We start from the raw sequence: 8715 nt of genomic DNA, 5'->3' as shown, positions 1-8715 counted from the left end.
GAGCTTCTATGGATGTGTATTTATATATACATTCCTGCCTTGCCTTAGCTCTTTCTGTAGCATACCCTCAGCTAGGTGTGGAGCCCTTGGAGGGTACAGAGCATTTCATCCAGTCTCTGTAATCGTACCCAGCAGCAGGTGCGGTATGAATGTGTCTGCCTCACCCACATTAGATGCTCAGACAAGTGCCTGTTGCCCTGAACGCAGGACTTCCCGCTTACGCTGCTCATTTTTAGGCAGGCGCTTTAACAGAATGGGCCAGAAAGGGTTCGGTTACACAGCCAGGGGAATCGGGACATTCCAGCCGGTCGCTAGGGTGTCCGTACCCGCCTCCCTCTGCCCGGCTCCAAATGGGGTGTGTATGTGAAGGAAGTGGTGGCCGAGTAGCCCCGCTAGCTCCTCCTCTGGGTACACCCTGCGGATCTCCCAAGGGTCTCAAGAAACTCGAGGCGGCGGTGCCGGAGAGACAGAAGCCTCTGCCATGGATGGGCCTCCCACTCGCGGCTAGTTTTATTTATTTATTTATATATTTTTGGAGGTAGGGGGCGTTCAATGAAGGGGAAGAGGTGGAGCGAGGGGAGGAGGCGGGCCCAGGGTGACTGACGCGAGCGCCGGGGAGCCAATGGCCCATGGGGGGCGTTCCCCCCCATTCAGGACTCCTCGCCTGCCTCGGAAGGTATGTTAAACAGCTGCTTTTCATTTGGTCTCCCCAATCTCGGGCGTTTGGGGGGCTAGTTCGCCGGCCGGTCGTTTTGGCCAGTCCGCCACGATGCGGGCGCCGAAGGCCCCGGTTCGGAGCTAGGGGAGGCTCGGAGTCCGGCCGCCGAGGGAGGCGAGGGGCAGGCCAGGAAAGAGAGCTCTTGGCGCCGCCCGCCCGGCAGTGTGTGTTTCCAAGCCGGGCCGGATCCGTGGGGAGGGGGTCGGGCCGGCCCGGGGTCGCCAGTGCGCTGGCAGTGCTGCCTAGTTTATTTCACCGAGCAGTCAGTTTCGGTAGGTTTCGGCGGCGGACTGGGTAAGGGGCGGGCAGGAGGAGATCCTCCCCGCTCCTGGAATGCCTAAAAAAAAATTATTGTAAAGAAGAAAAAAGGAGAGATTCCGTACACCGACTGGAACTGGGCCCGGGCTGCGGCGCGCGGGCTCGGCAGGGGGCGGCGGCCTGAGCCCGCGGCGCCCGGAGTTGGTCGAGAGCTGGAGTTAGCTAGCGAGCCGAGGCCCGCGGCTTTCCCCGCTAACCACGCTGGGCGAGGGCGGCAGTCGCCGCGAGGGTTTTGTTTCTGTCCGCAAACTTGTCGGAGGGGGCGGTGGGCGCGCTCCAGAGAGGCGCGGGTGCCGTGGGCCCGCGGTTGTTATGGACTCTGGGGGCGGGGGCAACGCTGGACTCGCGGGAGGTGCTGCTGGGGGTGGGGGAGGACACCGGAAAGAGCCCCCCGCGGCTCGGCACTCGCCCCGCGCGCCGGTCTGGGCTCTTCAAACTCCCGAGCCGTGACAGTAGAGCCAGCATTCGGTCCCGGAACCCACCAGGCCGCGAACCCGCGCGGAACTCGGCCCGGGGATGTGGAAAAACCTCCAGGAACTCGGCGGCTTCGACCCGCGGCCCCAGCTGATCCCCTTGCAAACATGGAGCTCTCTCCTTCCCCGCCCACCCTAAGGCGGCGGCGGCGGGTCCCCGCCGCACCCCCCGGTCGTGCCGCTCGCCCGCGGATGGGGCGGGGACGGGGGGCGCGGGCGTGTGTGCGCGCCCACGAGGGGTTGCCTGAAAGGGGCAGTGAAGGTCGGAAACTGGGAAAACAGTCTTCACGCTCAGAATCGGGAAAAGGAAATGCATCAGCGGGCGGGGAGGGGCGCGGGGGGGCGCGCCTGTCAGCCGGGATGGCGGCCGCGGGCTGGGAGGCGGGGCGCCGGCGTGAACCGCCGGGGTTGGGCGGGGCGCGCCGGGAGAGGAGGCGCAGGGGCCCCGGCCCACGGAGCGCCGGGTTGCCCCAGCTTCCGTTCCTTGGCCTAGCCTATTTACTATCGACTCCGGCGGCGGCTTGTGCAACCAGCCCGGAGCGGGGCCGAGGGGCGGGGCCTTGTCTTGTCTCTTCCACCCACCTCGGGCTCCTCCGGAGAGCCCGCCTTCTCTTGTCTTCCACTGGCTGGACGAGACTCCCTTTTTTCCTTTTCGCTTATCGATTGGGTGACATTCTCCCGAGCTCCGCCTATCGGAGACCGGGCTGGAGTTTAAGTTGCTAGGATTTTTTCAGTGAAGGGCGGAGGAGGATTCTTGCGGCCTACGTGTGGCGCAAGGTCCCGCCCCCACTTCTGGTTGGTGGGATGGATAGTCCCGCCTGCTCCGGCGGAGCGAGCTTGGAGAGGGAAGTCCAGCCCTGTTCCCCGCCCCCTCCCCTCGCTCGTGTGCGCGCTCCGCACATGTGTGAGGCCTGCCTTGCTCCTTCGAACTGTCCTCCCGCCCGGAAGTCCCGGGTTCGGAGCCCTTGGCGGGGGGAGGAGGGAGGGAGAACCGAGAAGGCACACAATGATTCCTCCAAGCTCGAGACCTGGTAGTCTTTGTGATGAAGTGTAAGGGTTGACGGTGTGGAGTGGATTTGGGGGGCTTAGCTCCGGGGATTCTGCAGAGGTTGGGAGGAGGAGGTGGGATCTGTCCTTCCGGGCCAAGTACTAAAGTTCGGACTATTCCTGCGCCCCTCGACTTCCAGGAGATCACCCTGAGCTTAAGCTTGAGAACGCTGCCGACGCTGACAGTGTGTTTTCTTCCCAGCGCAAGGCAGCCGCAGTCCTTACTTGGCTTTATCTAAAACTCTGAGCAACCTAGGATTGGCCTGGATGCCTTAGGCAAGATCCGGGGTAGCTCATCCCCTGCTGACCGAGAAGTCGGGGCGGCCCAATCCTACTTGAGTTCGAAGTGGTTCTTGATGTCCAGGTAGGAGCACCGTGTGGCACCCAGTCCAGGGAGCGGGGGACAGCCCAAGTTAAAGGTAGCCCTAGGTCATTTCTGCGTAAGTGCCGCTTCTTCGTAACTTCCTACAGGTTTGGCCGAGGGGTCGCTTCGGTCTGTGTGACTTATTTTTAGAGCTCCGTTCTGGGGCAGGGCTTGGCTCCCGGCGAGACTGCTCCCATCTGTCAGCTACTCATGGAGTTCACAGTTCCCTGCCTTGTCCTTGCGGCTGGAAGCCATCCTTGGAGTCAGGCCCACCTGTTGCCAGCGCTCGATTCTTGCCGTCTCTGCTGGGTTGTGGAAGGAGGACAAGATAGGAGCTAGGAGTCGGTTGCGGGGGGCCTGCCACTTGGCGACTGACTCTAGCCTCTCTTGGGGGAGTAGCCTTTTTGCTAGAGAGAGCGGGAAAACTCTGGCCCCGCCCCCTCCTCTCCTGGCGCTCTGTGAGCGCCCCCCAAAGCAAGGCCAGAGTCAGTACTTTGCCCTATTTGGTGAATAAATAAAAGCAACCTAGGTGTTGCAAGCACTTTGTCTCTTGTGTTCGAAGCACTATTACCTACACAGAGAGGGCCTAGGTACTGCCATTAACACTCGTTGGCCAAGGAGGAAGTGACCAGCCGTTCTTATTATCTTTTGTCTGCAACTCTGGACCTTTTATCCTTTCTCTGAAGTGTGGGGTGAAGGTTCCTTTATGCTGTGGCCTGTTTGGTCTCCTTCCTCAATTTTTCGAGTCTGAGGATGCCTCCAAATCTACCCTGGAGATCGGGAGTGCCTTAAGCCTCACGCTCCGCCTTCAGGAGGTTTGCCAAGGCGGTGGCTGTTAGGCTCTGCCTTCATTTTGGTTATCTCCGCCTTCTTAGGACTGCATATTCAGGTTTAGGGAGTGTCGGTGTTAGGAGTGTGCAGCTACCCGGAGCTGCGAGCTGGCAACTCTGGGGCTATTTCTCGGCTTTAGTCTCCAGCCCTTAATTCTGTACTCTACTTACTGAAAGGAGCTGTCGGCTGCTCCAGATATTTGTGCTTACAAGGACGCAGCATGCAGAAATGTAAATGGTAAAGAGAGAACCGGATAGGATGGATGAGGTTCTTTTTCTCCTTTTTTATGCTGCTACCTCTCCCCTTCAAATCCCACGGCATCGGATCTCGGCTGCTGAGCTCCGCGCAACCTCCTGTTTCGGGCCCTGGAACTCTCCGCTCCAGTCTCTAGTGTAAACATTCCACAAAAGGACTGCTAAGGTTCAGCCTCCTCGCTCAGGGCGGAGTCAGCTCCTTCCTAGACGGGCGCCCTGGCTAATGGAGGCTCCTACCGGCGCCGAGATACCCAATCCGAGGGTTGGGGGCGGGGCCTGGCCCGGCAGTGTGGTAGGAGGAGCCTGTCTCACTTACGGACATTTTACCCCACATCGGTTACTTACCTTCCTGGGGCAGCGAGAGAGCCAGGGGTAGCCTTCCAATGCGATGACCGGCGAGGGCGGGAGCCGACTTGTTGGGCCTGTGGCTGAGACTGTACGGGGCGGGATATGTGGAATCCTCCAATGAGACGTGAAGAGCTTCCATGCTTCCTCCAATGGTGTTGCGGCTTGGGGGTGGGATTCAGCAATTCGTCTCCAATAGGCGGGGCTGAGTTAGGGAAGCTGCCCGCCAATAGGGGCGTGGAGAAGGTGAGCGGCTCTCCCTCCCCTCCCAGCCGAGGGGGAAGGGGCGGGCAGTTGGCAGGGAGGGCGCAGTGATTGGCTAAACCTTTGACGGGCGGATAATGCGGCCTGTAGCGGAGCGAAGTCGAGTCGTCCCTCTGCGGGGCGGGCCGGGGGAGTGGGCGGGATTTCCCGGGTAACAGAGAAGCGGCCGCGGCGGTAGAGGCGGCGGAGACGGTTTCTCCATCTTCCCCCCCTCCCCTTCCCCCCTCGGAGTTTCCCTCCCTCCCTCCCTCCCTCCTTCCCAGTCTGGGCACCGGGGCCTGTGACCGCTTCGTTAGCGGAGAGGAGGCTGCCAGTCCGCTTCGGCGGGCCTGTGCCCCGCGCCGTTCTCGGGGCCTCCCTGCAGAGCCCGAGGCTCACGCCGAGAGGGACACGCAGTGAGGAGCGGCCGAAGCAGCTTTGCGGTGAGAGCACGCCGGGCCGGGCTCGGGGCGGGGAGCCTGGTGGCGGGTAACGCCGGACTCGAGGGCGTGTATTTTTAGGGGTGGCTGACCTCCTCGGCTTCCCGTAGAGCAGGCGGGCGGGAGGTGTGTGGATGTGTGAGGGGGGTGGGGGGCGGAGCGGGGTAGCTCCTTGCGGGAGGGGGAGGAGAGCGTAGTCCCGGTGCGCGCGGAGGGGGCGGGCTCTCGCGCCGCCGCTCAGGGGCGGGGCGGCGCGCGCGTGCGGTTGTGGAGAAAGGGGCGGGGCCGGCCCTGCGCTGAGTGCAGTTTGCGTTCGACCACCCCTCCAGCCCTCCCAGCGTGGGCGGGGCCTCGGCCGGCGGCCTCGCACTGGCCGGCTGGGTTGGGGGGACGGCTAGGGGGTCTCCCGCGTGTGGCTTTGGGGTGCGGCAGGGAGGGGGCGTGAAGTCTGCGTTCCTCCGCCTTCTCGGGATCCGGTTGGCCGGAGGGGCCGTACGGAGTGGCGATGCCACTCCCCCTGGCCGTCTTCCCCTCCCCCCGGTTTCCGCCTCCTTGGCAAGTGAGGCGGAGCTCGGGAAAGCCCGCTGTCGGGTCTGGCCCGGAGTCGCGGCGCCTAGATCTGCCCCGCCCTGCGTCTCTGTGGGGTGGGAGGGGCGCCCGCTGACTTGAGAGCTGTGGAGGTGTCCGGACTTACTCTTGTGGCTCGGCCATGCCTTTTGCCTGGAGCATGGGGGCCAGGGGCCAGAGCAGTTGTCTCCGCTTTGCTTCATGCGGCGTGGATGGCACCGTGCAGCTCCGAGAGCGTGGTCACCACCACTCTCCTCTTGGTTGTAATTATTGGGGCGAGGTGCTCAAGGTCCCTTCGTTGGAATCAGCGGTGGAGTGCTGTTCGTGCTGTGACCATGCTTCCGCAGCGGTGATGGTGGGGGGAGGGGCCGAGAGTCGTCAGAGACTAGAAATGTGGCCGGGGACAACCTTTCCTGGAGTTCCCTTGATGTTAGTTACCGTGGTTCTACGGGGCGGGGCTTCCCTTGAGCCAGTGGGGTGGTGGGTAGTTACTTAGCGTTGGCCACTGTTGCGATGCCTTAGGACTTCAAAACCAATTAACCATGAAGAGGCTGTGGAAGCTCCTGCTTTTCACAAAGCTGACATTTATAAAAAGAGTTGGATTACATTTTACTCTTAAAAATAACCTGTTTATAAAAGATGGTGATTTAAAAAAACCTCAGACTTTGAATAAAATACTCTGATTTCTTCGATTCTTGCATTTTTAAATTTCAGTGGTACAGATGGTTCTGCTCTATAAGCTTAATTTCACAAAGAAATAAGTTGTAATTTAGGTAACTACATGTATAGGTAGGTGTTCTTGAAAAGTCTTCTCTTCTGGTTTTATGTAATTCTGTTAGAACATCTACAGGACTTTCTATTTATATTCTATAAAACATAGTGTGTTTGCCCTGTTGTATTACAGAGAGTATGGTGAAGTCAGGGACTGGTGTAGCCTTATGTATGTGACTTATCTAGAGTTGCTCTCCAACCTTTATTGAGGAGTTGTCTCAGGACATTTCAGGTATAATGAACCATTTTGAGGTTTTTTAAAGATTTTATTTATTCAGTTTTTTCCCCCCAAAGCCCCAGTAAATAGTTGTATGTCATAGGTTCACATCCTTCTAGTTGCTGTACGTGGGACTCGGCCTCGCGTTGGACGGAGAAGTGGTGCCTCGGGGCGCTCCCGGGATCCGAACCCGGGCCGCCAGCATCAGAGCGCGCGCACTTAACCACTAAGCCACGGAGCCGGCCCAATTTTGAGGTTTTTGCTCTGACTTGATACATTCTGTTATTAAGATAAATTACTTAAGTATTTTTGATATTTTCACGAGAAAATAAACATAGTATCAATATATTTATGCACTAACATCTGAGCAGGCCTTCTGGCTAATTATGTGAAGTTAAATTCCAGATATATGCTTTGCTCAGTTGGAACTGAGAGTTTGGTGCCCTGTGCTATGTACTCTTGTGAAGAGAGTAAGTCTCACCTTCTCAGCTAAGAAAGTAGCGACGGCAACAGTAGCTTTTTAGTTTGATTAATGGTGGTTATAATAGAATTGGTGTGGAGACAGAAAACCTGGGTGTTTTTCCTGATGCTATAAACTGACCAAGATAGTGAAGATAGTGGAGAATTTACCGCTGAGGAAAGTGTGGTCAACACATACTTGTTCCACCATTTGCAATGGTGTGTGCTGGGACACATAGAAGACCTAATTCATGCTCTTAAAGAATATGTCATCTATTGGTGCGCCAGGGTCAGAAGTCCCACATAGGCTTTAAGGATACAAGTAAGAACCTGGATATACTGTATTGGGAAAGTTTTCATAAGTGCTTCTTACCTCTCCAAATATCAGTATTATATATTATAGTTTGTTAAAGACCCTGGATAGATTGGCATTTTGTAATTAAGAAAGTTTCACCTAAACAATAAGATTGTTTTCTTTTTTAAGGAAGGAGGTGTGTAGTAATTTGATAAGATTCCTGGCAAAGCATAGTCCTGTTTACATCTTCAGTGCAAACAGACAAGATACTGGAGAGCTGTGCAAGGCAGCTGTTAATGCCTGTTAATTTTAGTTGGAATTAAAATATTACGTCCATGGTATTCAGGAATCTAGAGCAGTGTTTTAAAAGGCTTTCTCACTCTTCTGGGTAACTCCACCAACCAAGAGTTTGTTAAGCTTTACTTTATGTAGATTCTTGTAAAAAGGGTAGTTATGTGCTTTTTCACACTATGTCCTTTGTCTCCTCGAGTAATAATAATAAGAGCTTACGTTTATTGAGCCCTTACCATGTCCCAGGCATTGTTAGGCAGTGTATATTTATTAACTTATTTAATCTTCATGACAACCCTGTGTAGTAGGTACTATGAAATCCATGTTTTGAAGATGAGGAAACAGTGGCACAGAGAGGTTAGACATATGGTAAGTGGCCAAGCCAGGATCTGAACCCAGGCAATCTGGTTCCAGAGTCCATGCTGTTAACTACACTAAAGCTGCCTCTGGTCCAAGGATAGTAAACAGAAAAGGAGCAGTGTGCCTTTTTTCTAAGTTATTGTGGTAAAATATATATATAATGTAAAAATTTACCTTTTTTAAGTATACAATTCAGTGGCATTAAGTACATTCCCCTTGTTGTGCAACCATCACCACCATCCATCTCTAGAACTTTTTCATCTTTCCAAACTGAAACTGTGTACCCATTAAACAATATCAACCCCCTCTATCCTCCCCCCAGCCCTTGGCAACCACTATTCTACTTTCTGTCTCTGTGAATTTGATTATAAGTATGCCATACAAGTGGAATCATACAGTATTTGTTCTTTGTGTCTGACTTATTTCACTTAAAATAGTGTCTTCAGGGTTCATCCATGTCATAGCATGTGTCAGAATTACCTTCCTTTTTATTTATTTTTTATTTATTTATTTTTTGTGAGGAAGATCAGCCCTGAGCTAACATCTGCCAATTCTCCTCTTTTTGCTGAGGAAGACTGGCCCTGGGCTAACATCCATGCTGATCTTCCTCCACTTTATATGGGACGCCGCCACAGCATGGTTTTGACAAGCAGTGCGTCGGTGTGTGCCCGGGATCCGAACCGGCAAACCCCGGGCCGCCGCAGCGGAGCGCACGTACTTAA

General features: G+C 55.7%; 1 protein-coding gene across 2 annotated transcripts in view; it reads left to right on the top strand.

The window, feature by feature from the left end:
* Positions 1–971: 971 nt before the first annotated feature.
* Positions 972–8715, top strand: part of SIN3A (SIN3 transcription regulator family member A) — a 64760-nt gene continuing 57016 nt past the window's right edge. The window contains exon 1 of one of the 2 annotated variants that reach the window (XM_087428721.1): positions 972–990. The gene's annotated coding sequence lies outside the window, so the exon portion shown is untranslated. Of the gene's footprint in view, positions 991–4806; positions 5037–8715 lie in introns of those variants that run through there. The other variant, XM_004421835.3, reaches the window with a different exon arrangement.

This window comes from Ceratotherium simum, chromosome 3 (assembly GCF_057802395.1).
Source record: "Ceratotherium simum simum isolate JZ-2026a chromosome 3, ASM5780239v1, whole genome shotgun sequence".
Lineage (NCBI taxonomy): Eukaryota > Metazoa > Chordata > Mammalia > Perissodactyla > Rhinocerotidae > Ceratotherium > Ceratotherium simum.
This window is presented reverse-complemented; position numbering and strand designations above follow the sequence as displayed.